Here is a 15,052-nt window from a genome sequence, read left to right as displayed (position 1 = left end):
AAACGTTTGGATTTATTTCGTAACGTTTGTAAACATTTGGCTTAAATCGTAAAAAAGGTGAAACGTTTGGATTTGTTTCTTAACATTTGTAAACATTTCGCTTAACTCGCTACAAAAGGTGAAACGTTTGAATTTGTTTCGTAAAGTTTTAAACATTTGGGTTGGTTTCATAAGGTTTTAAACGTTTGGCTTAAATAGTTAAAAGGTGAAACGTTTGGATTTGTCTCATAATGTTTTAAACGTTGCGATTGGTTTCGTAAGGTTTTAAACGTTTGGCTTAAATCTCTAAAAAGGTGAAATGTTTGAATTGGTTCTGTAACGTTTGCAAACGTTTGTCCTAAATTGCTAAAAAGAGGAAACTTTTGGATTTGTTTCGTAATATTTGTATACGTTTGGAATAAATTGCTAATAAGGGGAAACGTTTGGATTTGTTTCGTAACGTCTGTAAACATTTGGCTTAAATAGCTAAAAAGGTGAAACATTTTGATTTATTTCGTAACGTTTCGCATAAATCGCTAAAAAGGTGAAACGTTTGGATTTATTTCGAAACGTTTTAAATGTTTGTCTTAAATCGCTAAAATGGTTAAATGTTAGGGTTTGTTTCGTAATATTTTAAACGTTTGGACTGGTTTCGTAACGTTTTAAACGTTTGGACTGGTTTCGTAACGTTTTAAACGTTTTTCTCGCTATAAGGTAAAACGTTTGGATTTGTTTCATAATGTTTTTAAATGTTAGGCTTAAATCGCTAATAATGTGAAATTTTTGGATTTGTTTCCAAACGTTTTAAACATTTGGATTGGTTTCGTAACGTTCAAAATGTTTGGCTTAAATTGTTAAAAAGGTTAAACGTTTGGATTTGTTTTGTAACGTTTGTAGACCTTCGGCTTAAATACCTAAAATGGGGAAACGTTCGGATTTGTTTCGTAACGTTTTAAACGTTTGACTTAAATCGCTAAAAAGGTGTAACGTTTTAATTTGTTTCATAACGTTTGTAAACGTTTGGCTTAAATCGCTAAGAAGGTCAAACGTTTGGATTTATTTCGAAACGTTTTAAACGTTTGCCTTAAATCACTATAATGGTTAAATGTTTGGATTTGTTTCGTAATGTTATAAACGTTTGGATTGGTTTCGTAACGTTTTAAACGTTTGGCTTAAATCATTAAAAAGGAGAAACGTTTGGATTTGTTTCGTAATGTTTGTAAACGTTAGGCTTAAATCGGTAAAAAGGTGAAATTCTTGGATTTGTTTTATAATGTTTTATACGTTTGGATTTGTTTCGTATCGTTTTAAATGTTTGGATAAGTTTCGTAACATTTTAAACGTTTGGCTTAAATAGCTAAAAAGGTGAAACGTTATGATTTATATCGTAATGTTTGTAAACGTTTGGCTTAAATCGCTAAAAAGGTGAAACATTTGGATTTGTTTCGTAACGTTTTTAACCTTTGGCTTAAATCGCTAAAAAGGTGAAACATTTTGATTTGTTTCGAAACATTTGTAAACGTTTGGCTTAAATCGCTAAAAAGGTGAAACATTTGGATTTGTTTCGAAACGTTTTAAACTTTTGTCTTAAATTGCTAAAAAGGTGAAACATTTTGATTTGTTTCAAATGTTTGTAAACGTTAGGCTTATATCGCTAAAAAGGTGAAATATTTGGATTTGTTTCGTAATGTTTTATATGTTTGGATTGGTTTCGTAACGTTTTAGACGTTTATCTTAAATCGCCAAAAAGGTGAAACATTTAGATTTGTGTCACGACCCAATTTCGTGGATCGTGACCGGCACTAGGGTATGGGTATGGTCGTACCAAAACCCGTAGCAAGCCTTGCGGAAAAACAATAAACAATATAAATAACTTAAATACCTGAAAAGTTCAACAGCATGCCATATATATAATAAAAATAATATTCCAGAGTGAACATGGCAAATATAAATAGTCGCTCAAATCGACAATCCCAAAGTATAATAATAAGTAATGTATAAACTAGTTCTACTGCGGTCTAAGAGTTCGAAAATAATAGAAACTAGTTTAATAACATAAAAACCTCCGAGGAATCAAAAGAATCGGAGTGGACCAGCTTTCAAATCATAAACCTGGAAAATTTGGGAAAACAACGGGGTCAGATATACTGAGATGAGTTCGCAATACTATTTACATTTATTAAGTTTAAAACCCTTAAATCAAAACATTTTTATACTAATATAATATGATTATGGAAAAACAGTATTGAAATGATCCCAGCGTAAGTATGACATAGCATACCGATAACCCAGAGTGGACGGGAACAAATCCTCGTCAAATAAATATACCAGCGTGAGCAAGACTTTAGTCTGCCGTTTCCCAGAGTACTTACCGGTGCACACAGTCTCGATACAAGCCTATCGAGTAGCTCGTTTCAATCCAGTTCCATAATCCGTAAAAAAACAGTTCGCAAACATTTATAATATTAAAATAAATTGCGGTACTTAATAAAGCGGTAAATAGCACTACAAACTCACTGCTTGCTTATCCACGTGATCTTGGCAAACAGCTAACCCTGCGTAGACTCCGAAGCACGAACAGTCGACGGGTCTAAAATAATAAATAGGTTAAAATCCGTTGACCCCTAACTCTAAGATCACTAGACACCACGTAGGACTAGCACAATTAAATAACCAGATAAATCACAGAAGAACACAATTCTCAATAAATTATAATGCCGTAATTAATTCAAGACTATTGAGTTCGTACTTAAATTCAATCCGAAAATATTATTAAAATAATATTTAATTGATAAATAAAATCAATTCCTCAAATAGTGGGTTAGCCGAGTTTTTCAAAAACTACCAAGCTAAACCCACATGTCGGTGACCCAAGTCCAAACCGACCCAACTAAAATTCCAGAGTTTATAAACCACAGTTCATAATTAATATTAAATAAAATGTTAATTAATATAAAAATAGAACTCAATAGCTTGAAACTCAAGTAATTAAATATTACCGGCAACTATCTCAATTAATTAAATAACAAACAAAGCAAAAATATAACTTTAATCACAAAGGCATTTTAAGCCAAAAATATCAAATTAATCAATTAAATAATAATTAATAATAATTATTAATTTAATTTTTAAATATTCAAATATTATTTTTATGCCAAAAAATAATATAATTAATTTGATAAACTTTGAAATAAAATAAAATCCCCAAATTCTTATTTAATATAGTAAATTATCAAATCGTATATAATTCATAATAAGTTTAATATTAATTTAAATTTAAAAATATTAAAGCCCAAAGTAATTTCAAATTATAAATAATAATATTATTTAAAACGTTTATTGATAAGTCGAAACCAACTTCGCAAATTGAAATCAAAAATCAATATCAAATAGTTACTAAACTAAGTTTAGGAATCAATATGTTTTAAGCAAAAAGAATCAATGGCTTAAAAGAACTTTTTACCCTAAGAATTTAAAATAGGCCAACAACTCCCCGCCACCTAATCATCTTCCTCCCCTAACTCACTCAACCTCACGCATATACAGAGGCAAAAACTCAGAATTTATTAATTGATCAAAACAACAATTCCTCACCTTTTATATTCCAACAAGAATCAATGTAAGCCCACATAAATCAAGCCAACACAATTAGGAGAAACCAAATCCAAAGAAGCCATTTACAGAAACTTGAAACCGAGAAAACAAAACGATGAATCCTAAAACCGAACGATAAACACTTGCTAAGAGTTTAATGATTCTAACACCAAAACTTATGATCATAGCCTAGCATAATCATAACCCCAAAAGGAAAACAAAATTATAGTTAAAGAAGCAAGAATCATACGGCAGTAGCTATTTTTATCAATATTCACAGTTTTAAACAATATAATACGGTGAGACGGCGGCGATTATTACGGGTTCGTTTACGTACCGTTTAACAAACGAAAGGTGTAGAAACGAAGATGCGTGAGTCTACTTTCACGGGAAATAAACGGAATTGATTTCGACTTCCGAACGGCTGTCAAACAAATTAAAATTTCAAGAGATAGATTTAGAACTCAAAAACAGAATTTACGTAAACGCGGCAACGGTTACAGAAATTACGTAAACGATAGCGTACCGTTGTGTGAAAACTAAGCTCGGACTTGTAGAGGACTGAGTCTATAATCTCTGGAATCGAACGGAACGTAATTTGGCTCAGAAACGGATGAGATATCGATTACAAACGGAGGTGTCGTTTTCAGTTTGAAGAACAGAGTTATGGTTCAGAAACGTGATGGATAGCATACGAGTTTCACAGCAATTTGGAGTCAGAAGGCGGCTGGAGATTGATGAATATATAGAGGATAGTATTAGGGTTCAGAAACGTTTGAAATGGGATAAGCTTTAGCTGAAAATCCGGAGTAAAAATCGTGAGAAGTTGGACGCAAATTACGTGAGGTTGAGGGAGGATTGAGACCAGCTAAATAAGTAAGGTCTCGTTCGAGACTTTGGTTCTCGAACGAGAACCTTCAAAAATTCATGAAGGTCTCGTTCGAGAATCATGATTTCGAACGAGACCTTCAACTTTTTCTTTTTGTTTTTTTTAAATTTTTTTTTTATCGAACCAATAATCGAACCGAACCACGAACTATACCCCGATACAAATTTTAAATACGTAATTGATTCAAAATTATTAACGAAACCCGCACTTCAATTAACCCCTTTCGAAACCCGGACCTAAATTAAACCATTTCCGAATCAACTCATATAACAATTTAATTACGTCGACAATTAAAATATTACCGGAACTCGTAACTTAAACTTCAAAATTTTACGGGATATTACAATTTGATTTGTAACGTTTGGCTTAAATCGCGAAAAAGGTGAAACGTTTGGATTTGTTTCGAAATGTTTAAAACATTTGTGTTAAATCGCTAAAATGGTTAAACGTTAGGATTTGTTTCGTAACTTTTTAAACATTTGGACTGGTTTCGTAACATTTTAAACGTTTGGCTTAAATCGCTAAAAGGTAAAACGTTTGGATTTGTTTCGTAATGTTTTTAAACGTTAGGCTTAAATCGCTAATAATGTGAAATGTTTGGATTTGTTTCGTGACGTTTTAAACATTTTGATTGGTTTCGTAACGTTTAAAACATTTGGCTTAAATCGTTAAAATGGTGAAACGTTTGGATTTGTTTCGTCATGTTTGTAAACGTTTGGCTTAAATCGCTAAAATTGGGAAACGTTTGTATTTGTTTCGTAACGTTTGTAAACGTTAGGCTTATATCACGAAAAAGGTGAAATATTTGGATTTATTTTATAACGTTTTAAACGTTTGGATTGGTTTCGTAACGTTTTAAACGTTTTTCTTAAATCGCTAAAAAGGGGAAACGTTTGGATTTGTTTCGTAACATTTGCAAACGTTTGCCTTAACTTTCTAAAAATGTGAAACGCTTGGATTTGTTTCATAATGTTTGTAAACGTTTGACTTTAATCGCTAAAAAGGCGAAACGTTTGGATTTATTTCGTAACGTTTGTAAACGTTTGGCTTAAATCGCTAAAAGGGGAAACGTTTAGATTTGTTTCATAACGTTTTATACATTTGGATTGGTTTCGTAACGTTTAATATGTTTGGCTTAAAACGCTAAAAAGGTGAAACATTTGGATCTATTTCGTAATATTTATAAACGTTTCGCTTAAATCGATAAAAAGTTGAAACGTTTGGATTTGTTTTGTAACGTTTTAAACATTTGGATTTGTTTCTTAATGTTTTAAACGTTTGGCTTAAATCGCTAAAAAGGGGAAAGGTTTGGATTTGTTTCGTATCGTTTTAAATGTTTGGATTAGTTTCGTAACATTTTAAACGTTTGGCTTAAATAGCTAAAAAGGTGAAACGTTATGATTTATATCGTAATGTTTGGAAACGTTTGGCTTAAATCGCTAAAAAGGTGAAACATTTGGATTTGTTTCGTAACGTTTTTAACCTTTGGCTTAAATCGCTAAAAAGGTGAAACATTTTGATTTGTTTCGAAACATTTGTAAACGTTTGGCTTAAATCGCTAAAAAGGTGAAACATTTGGATTTGTTTCGAAACGTTTTAAACTTTTGTCTTAAATTGCTAAAAAGGTGAAACATTTTGATTTGTTTCAAATGTTTGTAAACGTTAGGCTTATATCGCGAAAAAGGTGAAATATTTGGATTTGTTTCGTAATGTTTTATATGTTTGGATTGGTTTCGTAACGTTTTAAACGTTTATCTTAGGTCGCTAAAAAGGTGAAACATTTGGATTTGATTTGTAACGTTTGACTTAAATCGCTAAAAAGGTGAAACGTTTGGATTTGTTTCGAAATGTTTAAAATATTTGTCTTAAATCGCTAAAATGGTTAAACGTTAGGATTTGTTTCGTAACATTTTAAACGTTTGGCTTAAATCGCTAAAAGGTAAAACGTTTGGATTTGTTTCGTAATGTTTTTAAACATTAGGCTTAAATCGCTAAAAATGTGAAATGTTTGGATTTGTTTCGTAACGTTTTAAACATTTTTTTGGTTTCGTAACCTTTAAAACGTTTGGCTTAAATCATTAAAATGGTGAAACATTTGGATTTTTTTCGTCATGTTTGTAAACGTTTGGCTTAAATCGCTAAAATTGGGAAACGTTTGTATTTGTTTCGTAATGTTTGTAAACGTTAGGCTTATATCGCGAAAAAGGTGAAACATTTGGATTTATTTCATAACGTTTTAAACGTTTGGATTGGTTTCGTAGCATTTTAAACGTTTTGCTTAAATCGTTAAAAGGGGAAACGTTTGGATTTGTTTCGTAATAATTGTAAACGTTTGCTTTAACTTTCTAAAAATATGAAACGTTTGGATTTGTTTCATAATGTTTGTAAACGTTTGACTTTAATCGCTAAAAAGGCGAAACGTTTGGATTTATTTCGTAACGTTTGTAAATGTTTGGCTTAAATTGCTAAAAGGGGAAACGTTTAGATTTGTTTCATAACGTTTTAAACATGTGGATTGGTTTCGTAACGTTTAATATGTTTGGCTTAAATCGCTAAAAAGGTGAAACATTTGGATCTATTTCGTTATATTTATAAACGTTTTGCTTAAATCAATAAAAAGTTGAAGCGTTTGGATTTGTTTTGTAACGTTTTAAACATTTGGATTGGTTTCGTAATGTTTGAAACGTTTGGCTTAAATCGCTATAAAGGGGAAACATTTGGATTTGTTTTGAGACGTTTGGCTTAAATAGCTAAAAAGGTAAACGTTGGGATTTTTTTAGTAACGTATTAAACATTTGGCTTAAATCGCTAAAAAGGTGAAACGTTAGGATTTGTTTCGTAATCTTTTAAACGTTTGGCTTAAATCGCTTAAAAGGTGAAGCACTAGGATTTATTTCATAACATTGTAAATGTTTTGATTGGTTTCGTAATGTTTTAAATGTTCAAATTAAATCGCGAGAAAGGTGAAACGTTAGGATTTCTTTCGAAACGTTTACAAACGTTAGGCTTAAATAACTATATAGGGGAAATGTTGGGATTTGTTTCGTAACGTTTAAAACATATGGATTGCTTTCGTAACATATTAACTGTTTGGCTTAAATCGCTAAAAAAGTGCAACGTTTGGATTTGTTTCGTAACGTTTGTAAACATTTGGCTTAAATCGCCAAAAAGGTGAAACGTTTGGATTTATTCGTAACATTTGTAAACATTTGGCTTAAATCGCTAAAAAGGTGAAACGTTTGAATTTGTTTCTTAATGTTTTTAACGTTTGGTTCTGTTTTAAACGTTTGGCTTAAATCGCTAAAAAGGTGAAACGTTTGTATTTGTTTCGAAACGTTTTAAACGTTTGTCTTAAATCACAAAAATAGTTAAACGTTAGGATTTGTTTCATAACATTTTAAACGTTTGGAGTGGTTTCGTAACGTTTTAAACGTTTGGCTTAAATCACTAAAAGGTAATACATTTGGATTCGTTTTGTAATGTTTTTAAACGTTAGGCTTAAATCGCTCAAAATGTGAAATTTTTGGATTTGTTTTGTAACGTTTTAAACATCTGGATTGGTTTCGGAACGTTTAAAATGTTCGGCTAAAATTGTTAAAAAGGTAAAACATTTGGATTTTTTTCGTAACGTTTGGCTTAATTCACTAAAATGGGGAAACGTTTAGATTTGTTTCGTAACTTTTTAAACGTGTGGCTTAAATCGCTAAAAAAGTGAAATGTTTTTATTTGTTTCCTAACATTTCTAAACATTTGGTTTAAAAGGTTAAACGTTTGGATTTGTTTCGAAATATTTTAAACGTTTGGATTGGTTTCGAAACGTTTTAAACGTTTTCTTAAATCGATAAAAAGGTGATATGATTCGATTTGTTTCGAAACGTTCTAAACGTTTGCCTTAAATCGCTGAAATGGTTCAACGTTTGTATTTGTTTCGTAATGTTTTATACGTTTGGATTGGTTTCTATACGTTTTAAACATTTTGCTTAAATCGCTAAAAAGGTGAAACGTCATACGTTTTATACGTTTGGATTAGTTTCTTAACATTTTAAGCGTTTGGCTTAAATTGCTAAAAGGTGAAACATTTGGATTTGTTTCGTAATGTTTGTAAATGTTAGGCTTAAATCGCTAAAAAGGTGAAATGTTTGGATTTATTTTGTAATGTTTTAAACGTTTGGATTTGATTCGTAACGTTTTAAACGTTGGAATTTGTTTCGTAACTTTTTAAACGTTGGAATTTGTTTCGTATCTTTTTAAACGTTTGGTATAAATAGCAAAAAAGGTGAAATGTTTGGATTTGTTTCTTAACGTTTGTAAACGTTTCGCTTAAATCGCTAAAAAGGTGAAACGTTAGGATTTGTTTCGTAACGTTTTAAACGTTTGGCTTAAATTGCTAAAAAGGTGAAACATTTTGATTTGTTTCGTAATGTTGGTAAACGTTTGGCCTAAATCGCTAAAAAAGTAAGGCTTAATCACCAAAAAATGCCAAACCTATACGTTTTGTGTCAATTATAGCCAAAACTTTAAAAATCACCAGATTTAGCCAAACCTTATATGTTCTGTTTCTTTTTTAGCCATTTTCGAATCGAACCGGTTTTTTTTGACACCGTGTCGTCCACGTCACCGCCAACTAAACAATTGGCTGACATGGCAACTGAAATATTTAAATAAGGTTTGGCTATAACTGACACAAAATGCATAGGTTTGGTATTTTTTGGTGAATAAAACTAATTTTAAAATTGAATACTTAAATGATTAATTATATTATAATAAAATTCATATATATTTAAAAATAATATTTTGTTTAACGCTAATTAAAATTAATTTATTTTTTTACTAAATTTAAATAATTTTAATATTTCTTTTACATATTTGATGGATATATAATTAATTTAAATTCTATTTAAAACAAAAAATGTCATATTCATCTTAAATTTTATTTTTTTTAAATTCCAGTCGTTGGTTCTTTGACACTGCCGCCGTTTGAGACCCAATTGTTCGTCTTCCGACGAACAATCTGAAAGTAATATACACAACAAATATACGACAATGTTCATAATTCAACTATACACACATAAACATAAAAATAATCACTGAATAAACTGCTTATTTAAAGGACGAGTGTAATTATTTTCTCATTTTTTTTCTTTAAAAAGTGAAGCTCATTGTGCTGTAATTAATATATATCATGAAGTTTATATGTCATTTTACTCGGCATAGCCAAAAACTTACCTTAATTTACACATACCTATTTTATTTATTACCTAAACCCAGTCATAACAAGATCTCAACAACATTAAAAATAACAAATCAAGTTCAAAATCATCATGAACATTAAACCCTTTCACCAAATTTAATTCAACATTAATTCCTAAATAATACATTAATTTATTTTTTTAATTATATATTCATTAAAATATATTAGAATATAAATTTATTAGATTTAATTAGGTTTAATAAAAAATTAAAACTAGTTTTAATTAGTATTAAATAGGAAATATTAATTATTTTTAAATATATATAAATTTCATAAATGATATAATTAATTTACTAATTATTAAATTTAAAAATTAGCTTGAATTTAAAATTAGGTTTATTCACCCAAAAAATACCAAACCTATTTTTTTTTTGTCAGTTATAGCCAAACCTTATTTAAATATTTCAGCTGACATGCCAGCCAATTGCTTAGTTGGTGGTGATGTGGACGACACGGTGTCAGAAAAACCGGTTCGATTCAAAAATGGCTAAAAAAGAAACAGAACATATAAGGTTTGGTTGAATCTGGTGGTTTTTAAAGGTTTGGCTATAATTGACACAAAACGTATAGGTTTGGCATTTTTTGGTGATTAAGCCAAAAAGTAAAACGTTTGGATATGTTTTGAAACATTTTAAACGTTTGTCTTAAATCGCTAAAATTGTTAAACGTTAGGATTTGTTTCGTAATGTTTTAAAAGTTTGGATCTGTTTAGAAATGTTTTAAACTTTTTGCTTATATCGCTAAAAAGGTGAAACGTTTAGAATTTGTTTCGTAATGCTTTTAAACGTTAGGCTTAAATCGCTAAAAATGTGAAATGTTTAAATTTGTTTCGTAACGTTTAAAATGTTTGGTTTAAATAGTTAAAAAGCTGAAACGTTTGGATTTGTTTTGTAACGTCTATAAACGTTTGGCTTAAATTGCTAAAATGGGGAAACGTTTGGATTTGTTTCAAAATGTTTGTAAACGTTAAGCTTATATCGCTAAAAAGGTGAAACATTCGGATTTGTTTCGTAACTTTTTAAACGTTTGGATTGGTTTCTTAACATTTTAAACGTTTGGCTTAAATCGCTAAAAAGGGGAAACGTTTGGATTTGTTTCATAACATTTGTAAACGTTTGCCTTAACTTTCTAAAAATGTGAAACGTTTGGATTTGTTTCATAACGTTTGTAAACGTTTGACTTTAATCGTTGAAATGGCGAAACGTTTGGATTTATTTCGTAATGTTTGTAAACGTTTGGCTTAAATCGCTAAAAAGGGACAACGTTTGTATTTGTTTCGTAAAGGTTCAACATTTGGATTGTTTTCGTAACCTTATAAATGTTTGGCTTTAATCGTTAAAAAGGTGAAACGTTTGGATCAATTTCGTAACATACGTAAACGTTTTTCTTAAATTGATAAAAAGGTGAAACGTTTGCATTTTTTTGTAACATTTTAAACGTTTGGATTGGTTTCGTAACGTTTTAAACGCTTGGCTTAAATCGCTAAAAAGGTGAAACGTTTGGATTTATATCGAAACCTTTGGCTTAAATGGCTAAAAAGGTAAACGTTAGGATATTTTTCGTAACGTTTTAAATATTTGGCTTAAATAGCTAAAAAGGTGAAACGTTAGAATTTGTTTTGTAATGTATTAAACATTTGGCTTAAATCGCTTAAAAGGTGAAACACTAGGATTTGTTTCGTATCGTTTTAAATGTTTTTATTGGTTTCGTAATGTTTTCATTTTTTAAATTACATCGCAAAAGAGGGGAAACGTTAAGATTTGTTTTGTAACGTTTGCAAACGTTTGGCTTAAATAGCTATAAAGGGGAAACGTTTGTATTTGTTTTGTAACGTTTTAAATGTATGGATTGGTTTCGTAACATATTAAACGTTTGGCTTAAATCGCTAAAAAGGTGAAATGTTTGGATTTATTTCGTAACATATTAAACGATTGGCTTGAATCGCTAAAAAGGTGAAATGTTTGGATTTATTTCGTAACATTTGTAAACATGTCGCATAAATCGCGAAAAAGGTGAAACTTTTGGATTTTTTTGTAATATTTGTAAACATTTGGCTTAAATCGCTAAGAAGGTGAAACATTTGAATTTGTTTCGTAAAGCTTTAAACGTTTGGGTTGGTTTCATAACGTTTTAAACGTTTGGCTTAAACCACTAAAAGGTAAAACGTTTGGATTTGTTTCATAATGTTTGTAAACGTTTGGCTTAAATCGCTAAAAAGGTGAAACATTTGGATTTGTCTCGTAACGTTTTATACGTTGGGATTGGTTTCGTAAGGTTATAAACGTTTGGCTTAAATCGCAAAAAAGGGGAAATGTTTGGATTGGTTTCGTAACGTTTGCAAATATTTGGCCTAAATTGCTAAAAAGAGGAAACATTTGGATTCGTTTCGTAATGTTTGTAAACGTTTGGCTTAAATTGCTAAAAAGGGGAAACGTTTGGATTTGTTGCGTAACGTTGATAAACGTTTGGCTTAAATCGCTAAAAGGTGAAACCCTTGGATTTGTTTTGTAACGTTTTAAACTTTTTGGCTTAAATCGCAAAAAAGGTGAAACATTTTTATTTGTTTCGTAACATTTGGCATAAATCGCTAAAAAGGTGAAACGTTTGGATTTATTTCAAAAAGTTTTAAATGTTTGTATTAAATCGCTAAAATGGTTAAACGCTAGGATTTGTTTCGTCACGTTTTAAACGTTTGGATTGGTTTCGTAACGTTTAAAATGTTTGGCTTAAATTGTTAAAAAGGTGAAACGTTTGGATTTGATTCATAACGTTGTAAACGTTTGGCTTAAATCGCTAAAATGGGGAAACGTTCGGATTTGTTCCGTAATGTTATAAGCGTTTGGCTTAAATTGCTAAAACGGTGAAACGTTTTGATTTGTTTCGTAATGTGTGTAAACATTTGGCTTAAATCGCTAAAAAGGTGAAACGTTTGGATTTCTTTCGAAACATTTTAAACGTTTGCGTTAAATTGCTAAAATGGTTAAACATTTGGATTTGTTTCATAATGTTTTAAACGTTTGGATTGGTTTCGTAACGTTTTAAACGTTTGGCTTAAATCGCTAAAAAGGTGAAACGTTTGGATTTGTTTCGTAATGTTTGTAAACGTTTAGCTTAAATCGAAAGAGGTGACATGTTTGGATTTATTTCATAACGTTATAAACGTTTGGATTGGTTTCGTAACGTTTTAAGGGTTTGGCTTAAATTGCTAAAAGGTGAAGCATTTGGATTTGTTTTATAATGTTTGTAAACGTTAGGCTTAAATTGCTAAAAAGGTGAAATGTTTGGATTTTTTTTTGTAATGTTTTAAACGTTTGGATTGGTTTCGTAACATTTTAAACATTTGGCTTAAATAGCTAAAAAGGTGAAACGTTTGGATTTATTTCGTAACGTTTGTAAACGTTTGGCTTTAATCGTTAAAAAAGTGAAACGTTTGGATTTGTTTCGTAACGTTTTAAATGTTTGGCTTAAATCGCTAAAAAGGTGAAATAGTTTGATTTGTTTCGTAACATTTGTAAATGTTTGGCTTAAATCGCTAAAAAGGTGAAACGTTTGGATTTGTTTCGAAACGTTTTAAACTTTTGTCTTAAATCGCTAAAAAGGTTAAATATTTTGATTTGTTTCGTTATGTTTGTAAACGTTAGGATTAAATCGCTAAAAAGGTGAAATATTTAGATTTGTTTCGTAATGTTTTAAACGTTTAGATTGGTTTCGTATCGTTTTAAATGTTCATCTTAAATCGCTAAAAAGGTGAAATGTTTGGATTTTATTTATAACGTTTATGTCACGACCCATTTTCATGAATCGCGACCGGCGCTAGGGTATGGGTATGGTTGTACCAAAACCCGTAGCTAGCCTTACATATAACCTTATAAATACATAACCTGCAAGAAACCAATGCTCGGGGTCAACCGAGACTTCAGCCTAGTTCTAGCAGTTCATAAAATACAATATTTATATAATATATGGTCGATCAATTCCGAGTCTCCAACATAGCATAAATATTTAATAACCCAAGTTATTATATTAATGTCAAAACAATACTTAAATCAATAGAATAATTCTGATAACAATTATTAGACAAATACGATTTCTAATTACTACTGCGGTCTAAGAATAAAATAAGTTTAATAGTTTTAATAAAATAAAATAAACCTCCGAGGAAATAAAGAATCAGAGACCAGCTGACTCGCTCAAATCATAACCCTGGAAAATTTGGGAAAACAACGGGGTCAGATATACTGAGATGAGTTCATACAACTATTTACATTTATTAAGTGAAAACCTTTAAAAACCTTAAAACATTTGTAAAGCATTTTACCATTATGGATAAGCATTGAAACCCTAAACCACAAATATCTAAATCCAGTTATCGTGTCGGTGAGACGTATCTCCATAACCGGTCCCCGACTGTCACTCAAATAAAACACGTGAGTCCCAGGAGACGTATCTTCCACCGGCGCCCTCACTAGGTGAGACGTATCTCTAACCTACCTCAAATACCATATATGATCATACCGGTGCGCACGCAGTTTCGATGATGCCCATCGAATAGCCCGTTCCATTTCAGATCCATAATGCCGAAAAACAGTTCGAAAGCTGTTTATGCAATATATATATATATATATATATATATATATATATATATATATATATATATATGCAAAAATACAATTTACTTAATAAAGCGGTAAATAGCGATATAAACTCACAGCTTGCTAATCCACGTGACAACCTCGCAAGCAATCGAATCATGGTTCGTCTCCGAAGTACGAACGGTCGACGGGTCTAAACAAGGTATAAATAATAATTAAAAACATACCCTAACTCTAAAGAGTACTAGACACCACATAGGACTAGCACAAACGACAAGTCAAGGTAAAGCCCATCAAAATAAACACAATACTCAATAAAATAACAAGCCAACAACAAGTCATGTTAAGTTAAGTTCCCGACCTTTAAAACATAAACCGGAGTGGGCAAAAACCCAAATCAACTTTATTTCGAATAAGTGATTCCAAGGTAGTGAGTCAACTGAGTCATCACTATGCTCAATTTCTTCCCACATGTCAGGCGACCAAAGTCTAACCCACCCAAAACCAATGTATAAACCAAATTTAAAAATCCGGAATATCTTTACAATAATATTAACTTGAAACAAAGGAACTCAACACTTAACATCACTAACAATCCAATTGTAACAACACGCCAACACTTAAGCCAACACTTGGCAAAAGATTACCCAAATAAACACAACGTGTTAAATCACTTTAAATAGATACAACAATGATTATGAACACTTATAAACTAACCAATTCAGATTTGAAATTACCTTTTTAATC

Source organism: Mercurialis annua, linkage group LG7 (assembly GCF_937616625.2).
Source record: "Mercurialis annua linkage group LG7, ddMerAnnu1.2, whole genome shotgun sequence".
Classification (NCBI taxonomy): Eukaryota; Viridiplantae; Streptophyta; class Magnoliopsida; order Malpighiales; family Euphorbiaceae; genus Mercurialis; species Mercurialis annua.
The sequence above is the reverse complement of the archived record's forward strand: the minus strand, read 5'-3'. Positions refer to the sequence as shown.